Raw genomic sequence first — 10,559 nt, forward strand, 5'->3', positions numbered from 1 at the left:
TATTTTTAAACTAAGTTGGATAATTTAAGTGTTATAGTAAATTAAAAATCATCTTCTAAAGCCGTGAACGCCGACAACGGGACGGATCTCACGTAGGGGACAAGGCAAGATAGGCTGTTTATTTTTACATTAAAAAGTGCTGGAGTAACTCAGTGGGTCAGGCAGCATCTGTGGAGAACATGGATAGGTAACGTTTCACAGAATGCTGGAGTAACTCAGCGGGTCAGGCAGCATCTGTGGTCAATGTGGATAGATGATGTTTCAGGTCTGAAGAAGGGTCGTGACCAAAATATCCGGCCCCTATCAATGTTCTCCATAGATAGACACAAAATGCTGGAGTAACTCAGCGGGACAGGCAGCATCTCTGGAGTGAAGGAACCTTCTTCAGACTGAAAGTCACAGGAGAATGAGGCACAGAGATAAGGAAGTGTAAGGTGTTACTCCAGCACTCTGTATTAAATAAATAGTGTCAGGTTAGGAAAATGGGAAGTGCAACGAGATCTGTGTGTCCTGGTACATCAGTGAATAAAGCCTTCATAGGGCGAGGAGTTGAGTTTAGGCGCAAGGAGGACCTACTGCAGTTGTACAGGGCCCTGGTGACACCACACCTGGAGAATTGTGTGCAGTTTTGGTCTCCAAATTTGAGGAAGGGTATTCTTGCTATTGAGGGAGCCCAGCGTAGGTTCACCAGCATAATTCCTGAGATGATGGCGGGACTGACATATGTTGAAAGAATGGGTCGACTGGGTTTGTATTCACTGGAATTCAGAAGGATGAGCGGGTATCTTACAGAATCGTATACAATTAGTGAGGGATTGGACAGGGCAGATGCAGGAAACATGTTCCCCTTGTTGGGGGAGTCCAGAACTGTTAAGGTACATTTCTTAAAACGGTCAACTCACAATAAGTTAGATCAACCAACACAAGCTTTACTGATCATTTAGCCGGCGAGAGTGCCAGGGGATACAAAGTCAAGTATGCAACACATACTTAACCCTCCTGGGCCATCACTCTAACGAACAAAGACATACAGCATCTTTTTATAGTATTTTGGAAACGTAGTCACATGTTTATACAGAGTTGGTGCAATGATGTCTAACACATCAATCACAGAGTATACCCATTCAAAGCATTCTTGTCACTAATACAATACTTCTCATGCTATGGTTATATCGATCACAAACTTTAGTTACAAACCCCCAAACAACAGGAACTTAGTCAAAGGTCTATCATCTGCAGTACCTTCTTAAACAATGTAAGGATCTGTATCAATTACCCACAGAAGTTCCTGTTTACAGAGACCCAACTCCAAAGGAAACATCCTCTCTCAAGGCTTCTGTTGACAGAAGCCAGCACCTTCTCAGGAAACACATCCTCTCCCACCATTGTCAATATATTTTGCTTGGGCACAACAGGAAGCAGCTTGGATGCAGTTTGAATGCTGGCCTCCAATTTCCTGATCACCCAGCTCATCTAGAGCACAGAATTACAAAGCTTCAGAACCCAAAACCCAAAGAAGTCAAATGAATCTTTACTCAATAAAATACCCGACGTTATAATTTGTATTATATAACTAGGATATTACCAGAACCAGGTGCCACAGTTTCAGAATAAGGGGTAGGACATTTAGGACTGAGATGAGGAGAATCTTTTTCACCCAGAGAGTTGTGAATCTGTGGAATTCCTTGCCACAGAAGGCAGTGGAGGCCAATTCACTTGATGTTTTCAACAGAGAGTTAGTTCAGTTCACATTTACATTCACATGCACCAATTGCGGTTCAGTGATATGTGAGTTCCCATACAGCCATATTAAGTAAAAAGCAACAAGACACACAGCCATATAAAATAAAAATGTAACAGAAACATCCACCACAGCAGAAACCACATTCCTCACTGTGATGGAAGTTAATAAAGTTCAATCACCTTCTCGTTTGTTCACCCGTGGTCGGGGCTGTTGAACCCTCCGCAGTCGCCGCTGCCGACGGTCCGATGTCCGAAGCCGTCGCGTTGGGATGATGGAAACTCCGGCGTCGGGATCGATTGGAACACTCCGCAGCATGGAGCTCCCGAGTCGGCCTCTTCTTACCGGAGACCGAATGCTTCACGGTGTTAAAGTCCACAGGCCCCGAGGTTGGAGCCCCTCACGGGCGATCCTCGCAAAGGAGAAAAATCGCATCTCCGTCGAGGTAAGTGCCTGAAAAAAAGTTTCCCCCAATTCCCCCCCCCATGCAAAAAAAACCTTGAAACACTAAAACATACTTTTAAAACATGCTTAAAATAGGGAAGCGGTGACTCCGGATTAATCCTGACGCCTTTCACCAGCAAGAAAAGACAGAGGAATGACGAAGAGATGGCCCACGAGGAAGAGGGAGGATGTCCGTTTAATTTGGAGAATTCAATGTTCATACCATTGGGCTGTGAGCTTTGAGGTGCTGTCCCTCCAGTTTGCGTGTCACCTCACTCAGGCAACGGAGGAGGCCCGGGACAGAAAGATCAGTGTGGGAGTGGGAAAGGGAGTTAAAATGTTTGGCAACCGGGAGATTCAACAGGCCTTGGTGGACTGGGCGCAAGTGTAGGGTGCAATGCGCGCCTAGTCTAGATACAAGGAACTGCAGATGCTGGTTTACAAAAAGAGACCCAATCTCCTGGAGTAACTTGCACCTCTGGAGAGCATGGACAAGCAACATTCTAGGTCAGGACCCACCTTCAGACTGCTTGGTATGGGGGGTGGAGAAAGTTGGAAAGGAGAGGTGCGAGTGGTCGCCTTACATTCCCTTCCCTCTACAGATGCCGCCTGACCCACTGAGTTCCTCCACCGCTTTAGAAACTTACAAAATTCTTACGGGTTTGGACAGGCGAGATGCAGGAAGATTGTTCCCGATGTTGGGGAAGTCCAGAACAAGGGGTCACAGTTTAAGGATAAGGGGGAAATCTTTTAGGACCGAGATGAGGAAAACATTTTTAACACAGAGAGTGGTGAATCTCTGGAATTCTCTGCCACAGAAGGTAGTTGAGGCCAGTTCATTGGCTATATTTAAGAGGGAGTTAGATGTGGCCCTTGTGGCTAAAGGGATCAGGGTGTATTGAGAGAAGGCAGGTACAGGATACTGAGTTGGATGATCAGCCATGATCATATTGAATGGCGGTGCAAGCTCGAAGGGCCGAATGGCCTACTCCTGTACCTATTGTCTATGTTTCTATGAATGGACAGACGACGTTTTGAGTCAGGACCATTCTTCTGACTGATTGGCGAGGGTGGGGGAGGAAGCTGGAAAAGAGATATGGGGGCTGGACAAAGCCTGGCAAGTGATAGTTGGATACAAAATGCTGGAGTAACTCAGCGGGACAGGCAGCATCTCTTGAGAGAAGGAATGGATGATGTTTCATGTTGAGACCCTTCTTCAGAAGTGATAGGTGGATATAGGTGAGGGAGACACAAGAAACTGCTGATGCTGAAACCTTGCATAGAACACAATTTAGTTGGATGCACAGAATCTCTTGCCCAGAGTGGGGGAATCGAGGACCAGAGGACATGGGTTCAAGGTGAAGTGGAAAAGATTTAATAGGAATCTGATGGGTGACTTTTCAACAGAGATTGGTGTGTGTGTGGAATAAGCTGCCGGAGGAGGTAGTTGAGGCTGGGACTATCCCAACATTTAAGAAACAGTTATAGACAGGTACATAGATAGGCCACGTTTGGAGGGATATGGACCAAATGCAGGCAGGTGGGACTAGTGTAGCCGGGCATGTTGGTCGGTGTGGGCATGTTTAGCTGAAGGTCCTGTTTCCACACTGTATCACTCTATTTCTATAACACAAAGTGCTGGAGTAACTCAGCGGGTCAGGCAGCATCTGTGGTGAACATGGATAGGTGACGTTTCACAGAATGCTGGATGTTGGGGAAGTCCAGAACATGGGTCACAGTTTAAGGATAAGGGGAAGTCTTTTAGGACCGAGATGAGAAAAACATTTTTTTTTCACACAGAGAGTGGTGAATCTGTGGAATTCTCTGCCACAGTAGGTAGTTGAGGCCAGTTCATTGGCTATATTTAAGAGGGAGTTAGATGTGGCCCTTGTGGCTAAAGGGATCAGGGGGTATGGAGAGAAGGCAGGGATGGGTTACTGAGTTGGATGATCAGCCATGATCATATCGAATGGCGGTGCAGATTCAAAGGGCCGAATGGCCTACTCCTGCACCTATTTTCTATGTTTCTAAAGCTTGTGTTAGTTGATCGAACTTATTGTGAGCTGTCTGTTTTCCTTTGTTTACCCTTTGTTTACTCTCTTAGTAGTCACAACAGGAATGCAAAAGGTGCCATAGTTTGACGTAGGCGACCTTGGGTTCAGCTGGTTATGCGGAACTTCCTTCGTAATGTGTCTACGGCTGAACCCTTTCTTGTCTCAGTAATATTCAGGGCTGCTATCAATACAGGAGGGGGGCTGTGGCGCTTGGTTGTTATCTCCCTGCGGCCGTGACGTGGCGATGGTACTGATATGGGGCGTGGGCTGAGCATCATAGACAGAGATGCAAGTTTAATGCCACCTTTTTCCTGTTTCTTCAATTCATATGGAAAATCATAATGGGAGGAAACAGTGGAGCTGGTGTTGTTATGGCTATGGGTGAGATGAGGGTGGAGGTCATCGTCGATGGGCGAGTGCAGAGGAGGGTGGTGGCCGTTCCTCTCCAAGCCAGCATCAGCAGTGGGGGATGGTAGGGAGGGTAAGGGCGCGTCGATGGGGATGGGTGGGTGGGGGGGGGGGGGGGCTGTTGTCTCTCCTCAACGTCTGTGGTCTGACTGCGGCCTGTGTGTCAGACAGTGGCAGGGTAGATGTGTGGGGGGGCTGTTGCCTCGCTTCTCTACCTGTGGTCTGACTGCGGCCTGTGTGTCAGGGTAGATTTGTGGGAGAGCGAGAAGAGAAGATTGTCCCTTAACAGTCTTGAGCCAAACCTGTTTGGGTGTACACCATCTGCTCTGAAAAGATATTTGCGCCCCCACAACAAGTTAAAGTTGTCAATAAAGCTCCTTCCTCTTTCATTGCAGACTCTGGAAAGCCATGTATTCAGTGCAAGTAGCCGACTGAATGTGTTTATTCCCCTGTCAACTACTGGTATGGGACCACTGATGAATGACTTAATGTCTAATTTGTCCAGTGTATCTAATAGTTCAGTAAAATCCTTCTTTAAAAGTTCTGACTGTTCTTTTCGAATATCATTAAATCCTGCATGCACAATTACCTGTGGGATCTTTGGGTTTTCCAGTATAATTGTGGCTAGTTTCTGGTTGACATCACTAACCGTCACATCTGGGAAGCAGCATGTTTTGATCTTCTTACTGGTTATATCCTTTATGGCTGAATCTCCTACAATCAGAGTGTCTGGTTCATCCGCTTTCTGTGTGATGGGCCCTTGTTGTCTCTGTCTGCGCCGTCTGTCCGGACGCGCCCCAGGGCTTGAGGTGACGGACCCATGTGCAGCCCGCCTCCCTGGCGACGTGTTCATGGTCCGTCTCTGTCCGCGCCGTCTGTCCGGACGCATCTCGGGGCTCGCGGCAGCTTGCCTGCCTGGCGACGTGTTCCGTCTCCGTTTCTCATCACGTTTCTGCGGGCTGTCGTCGAGAAATATGGGGTAGGCTAATGGGACTGAAGGATGATAAATCCCGTGGGCCTGATGGTCTGCATCCCAGGGTCCTCAGGGAGGTGGCTCTAGAAATAGTAGACGCATTGGTGATCATTTTCCAATGTTCAATAGATTCAGGATCAGTTCCTGTGGATTAGAGGGTAGCTAATGTTATCCCACTTTTCAAGAAAGGAGCGAGAGAGAAAACGGGGAATTACAGACCAGTTAGCCTGACTTTGGTGGTGGGAAAGATGCTGGAGTCAATTATTAAAGAGGTAATAATGGGGCATTTGGATAGCAGTAAAACGATTAGTCCAAATCAACATGGATTTATGAAAGGGAAATCATGCTTGACTAATCTTCTGTCATTTTTTGAGGATGTGACAAGTAAAATGGACGAAGGGGTGCCAGTGGATGTAGTGTATCTAGACTTTCAGAACGCCTTTGATAAGGTCCCGCACGGGAGACTGGTGACTAAAATTAGAGCACATCCTTCACAGCAAAAGGATTTGAGTATCGGAGCAGGGAGGTTCTATTGCAGTTTTACAGGGTCTTGGTGAGACCACACCTGGAGTATTGCGTACAGTTTTGGTCTCCTAATCTGAGAAAAGAAATTCTTGCCATTGAGGGAGTTAAAATAAGGTTCACCAGACTGATTCCTGGGATGGCAGGACTTTCATAAGAAGAAAGACTGGATAGACTTGGCTTGTACTCGCTAGAATTTAGAAGATTGAGGGGGGGTCTTATAGAAACTTACAAAATTCTTAAGGGGTTGGACAGGCTAGATGCAGGAAGATTGTTCCCAATGTCGGGGAAGTCCAGAACAAGGGGCCACACACAGTTTAAGGATAAGGGGTAAATCTTTTAGGACTGAGATGAGAAAAACATTTTTTTTCACACACAGAGAGTGGTGAATCTGTGGAATTCACTGCCACAGAAGATAGTTGAGGCCAGTTCATTGACTATATTTAAGAGGGAGTTAGATGTGGCCCTTGTGGCTAAAGAGATCAGGGGGTATGGAGAGAATGCAGGTACAGGATACTGACTTGCATGATCAGCCATGATCATATTGAATGCCGGTGCAGGCTCGAAGGGCCGAAAGGCCTCTACTCCTGCACCTATTTTCTATGGTATTGGGGGTAGGGTGTTGACATGGATAGAAAATTGGTTGGCAGACCGGAAGCAAAGACTAGGAGTGAACGGGTCCTTTTCAGAATGGCAGGCCGTGGCGAGTGGAGTGCCGCAAGGCTCGGTGTTGGGACCGCAACTGTTTACCAAATATATTAATGATTTGGAAGAGGGAATTCAGGGGTTTTTCTTTTTTCTTTTCGTATCTTTTTCGAAATTCTTTCTTTCCTTTTTCCTTTCCCTTCTTTCCTTTTTTCTTTTTTCCGATTTAGTTATTAGTTTATAAAATGTTAAAACTGAAGCTGTACGAAATTTGTAGCATTGTTACGTCGATTACTTTCTCCTTGTACCAGCAATGTCACAACATTTTGAGATTTAGAAAATCAAGTCTGCAATTTATCCCATCACATAAAGCATAAAAAGAAATTTAATTTGACACCTAATTCACTTTCATATCTTCAGTATTAAAAACGTTATGGCCATTTTCATACTCGGAAATTAGCATCTTGTTCCCTATTGCTTTTCCATTGACTTAACACAAAAGCTGTGATCGAGGACAGTCAAAAGCCCATAACTGTCTTAAAAATTAAGAGAACTGAAATAATGTTATTATAGATTGAAGCATTCTGAAACAAATATGAAACAATCTTACTTGGATGACCTGAAATTAAAGCATATAATTAGTTAGTTACCCAATTGTAGCTAATAACATAATTCAATTACTAGATCTAAACATCTATCCATCTTAAGAAAAGCTCAACATTTTTAAATAGTCTAAGTGTCCAAATAACATTCACACAAGAATTCACGTTGGCGCCTTTGACAGGGGGCGGGTTTAGAATGGCGTTTCCTCCAGGCTGTTTAAATCGATGTTCATCAGCCTGTTTAATTGCTCAAGAAAAATCGCTCCGACTGCCGTTCTCTGCACTTATTTTTAAACTAAGTTGGATAATTTAAGTGTTATAGTAAATTAAAAATCATCTTCTAAAGCCGTGAACGCCGACAACGGGACGGATCTCACGTAGGGGACAAGGCAAGATAGGCTGTTTATTTTTACATTAAAAAGTGCTGGAGTAACTCAGTGGGTCAGGCAGCATCTGTGGAGAACATGGATAGGTGACGTTTCACAGAATGCTGGAGTAACTCAGCGGGTCAGGCAGCATCTGTGGTCAATGTGGATAGATGATGTTTCAGGTCTGAAGAAGGGTCGTGACCAAAATATCCGGCCCCTATCCATGTTCTCCATAGATAGACACAAAATGCTGGAGTAACTCAGCGGGACAGGCAGCATCTCTGGAGTGAAGGAACCTTCTTCAGACTGAAAGTCACAGGAGAATGAGGCACAGAGATAAGGAAGTGTAAGGTGTTACTCCAGCACTCTGTATTAAATAAATAGTGTCAGGTTAGGAAAATGGGAAGTGCAACGAGATCTGTGTGTCCTGGTACATCAGTGAATAAAGCCTTCATAGGGCGAGGAGTTGAGTTTAGGCGCAAGGAGGACCTACTGCAGTTGTACAGGGCCCTGGTGACACCACACCTGGAGAATTGTGTGCAGTTTTGGTCTCCAAATTTGAGGAAGGGTATTCTTGCTATTGAGGGAGCCCAGCGTAGGTTCACCAGCATAATTCCTGAGATGATGGCGGGACTGACATATGTTGAAAGAATGGGTCGACTGGGTTTGTATTCACTGGAATTCAGAAGGATGAGCGGGTATCTTACAGAATCGTATACAATTAGTGAGGGATTGGACAGGGCAGATGCAGGAAACATGTTCCCCTTGTTGGGGGAGTCCAGAACTGTTAAGGTACATTTCTTAAAACGGTCAACTCACAATAAGTTAGATCAACCAACACAAGCTTTACTGATCATTTAGCCGGCGAGAGTGCCAGGGGATACAAAGTCAAGTATGCAACACATACTTAACCCTCCTGGGCCATCACTCTAACGAACAAAGACATACAGCATCTTTTTATAGTATTTTGGAAACGTAGTCACATGTTTATACAGAGTTGGTGCAATGATGTCTAACACATCAATCACAGAGTATACCCATTCAAAGCATTCTTGTCACTAATACAATACTTCTCATGCTATGGTTATATCGATCACAAACTTTAGTTACAAACCCCCAAACAACAGGAACTTAGTCAAAGGTCTATCATCTGCAGTACCTTCTTAAACAATGTAAGGATCTGTATCAATTACCCACAGAAGTTCCTGTTTACAGAGACCCAACTCCAAAGGAAACATCCTCTCTCAAGGCTTCTGTTGACAGAAGCCAGCACCTTCTCAGGAAACACATCCTCTCCCACCATTGTCAATATATTTTGCTTGGGCACAACAGGAAGCAGCTTGGATGCAGTTTGAATGCTGGCCTCCAATTTCCTGATCACCCAGCTCATCTAGAGCACAGAATTACAAAGCTTCAGAACCCAAAACCCAAAGAAGTCAAATGAATCTTTACTCAATAAATACCCGACGTTATAATTTGTATTATATAACTAGGATATTACCAGAACCAGGTGCCACAGTTTCAGAATAAGGGGTAGGACATTTAGGACTGAGATGAGGAGAAGCTTTTTCACCCAGAGAGTTGTGAATCTGTGGAATTCCTTGCCACAGAAGGCAGTGGAGGCCAATTCACTTGATGTTTTCAACAGAGAGTTAGTTCAGTTCACATTTACATTCACATGCACCAATTGCGGTTCAGTGATATGTGAGTTCCCATACAGCCATATTAAGTAAAAAGCAACAAGACACACAGCCATATAAAATAAAAATGTAACAGAAACATCCACCACAGCAGAAACCACATTCCTCACTGTGATGGAAGTTAATAAAGTTCAATCACCTTCCTCGTTTGTTCACCCGTGGTCGGGGCTGTTGAACCCTCCGCAGTCGCCGCTGCCGACGGTCCGATGTCCGAAGCCGTCGCGTTGGGATGATGGAAACTCCGGCGTCGGGATCGATTGGAACACTCCGCAGCATGGACTCCCGAGTCGGCCTCTTCTTACCGGAGACCGAATGCTTCACGGTGTTAAAGTCCAACAGGCCCCGAGGTTGGAGCCCCTCACGGGCGATCCTCGCAAAGGAGAAAAATCGCATCTCCGTCGAGGTAAGTGCCTGAAAAAAAAGTTTCCCCCAATTCCCCCCCCCCCCCCCCCCCCCCCATGCAAAAAAAACCTTGAAACACTAAAACATACTTTTAAAACATGCTTAAAATAGGGAAGCGGTGACTCCGGATTAATCCTGACGCTTTCACCAGCAAGAAAAAGACAGAGGAATGACGAAGAGATGGCCCACGAGGAAGAGGGAGGATGTCCGTTTAATTTGGAGAATTCAATGTTCATACCATTGGGCTGTGAGCTTTGAGGTGCTGTCCCTCCAGTTTGCGTGTCACCTCACTCAGGCAACGGAGGAGGCCCGGGACAGAAAGATCAGTGTGGGAGTGGGAAAGGGAGTTAAAATGTTTGGCAACCGGGAGATTCAACAGGCCTTGGTGGACTGGGCGCAAGTGTAGGGTGCAATGCGCGCCTAGTCTAGATACAAGGAACTGCAGATGCTGGTTTACAAAAAGAGACCCAATCTCCTGGAGTAACTTGCACCTCTGGAGAGCATGGACAAGCAACATTCTAGGTCAGGACCCACCTTCAGACTGCTTGGTATGGGGGGTGGAGAAAGTTGGAAAGGAGAGGTGCGAGTGGTCGCCTTACATTCCCTTCCCTCTACAGATGCCGCCTGACCCACTGAGTTCCTCCACCGCTTTAGAAACTTACAAAATTCTTACGGGTTTGGACAGGCGAGATGCAGGAAG

General features: G+C 45.7%; 1 long non-coding RNA gene across 1 annotated transcript; it reads right to left on the reverse strand.

Moving 5' to 3' along the window:
• Window positions 1-2,022: 2,022 nt before the first annotated feature.
• Window positions 2,023-9,994, reverse strand: LOC116969053. Its single transcript, XR_004410607.1, has 3 exons — window positions 9,779-9,994; window positions 4,935-4,937; window positions 2,023-2,076 (listed from the first exon to the last, which is right to left on the reverse strand). It is a non-coding gene; the product is annotated as an uncharacterized LOC116969053 (long non-coding RNA).
• Between the last annotated feature and the right edge of the window lie 565 nt (window positions 9,995-10,559).

The sequence above is a fragment of the Amblyraja radiata genome (assembly GCF_010909765.2).
Source record: "Amblyraja radiata isolate CabotCenter1 chromosome 42 unlocalized genomic scaffold, sAmbRad1.1.pri SUPER_42_unloc_2, whole genome shotgun sequence".
NCBI lineage: Eukaryota > Metazoa > Chordata > Chondrichthyes > Rajiformes > Rajidae > Amblyraja > Amblyraja radiata.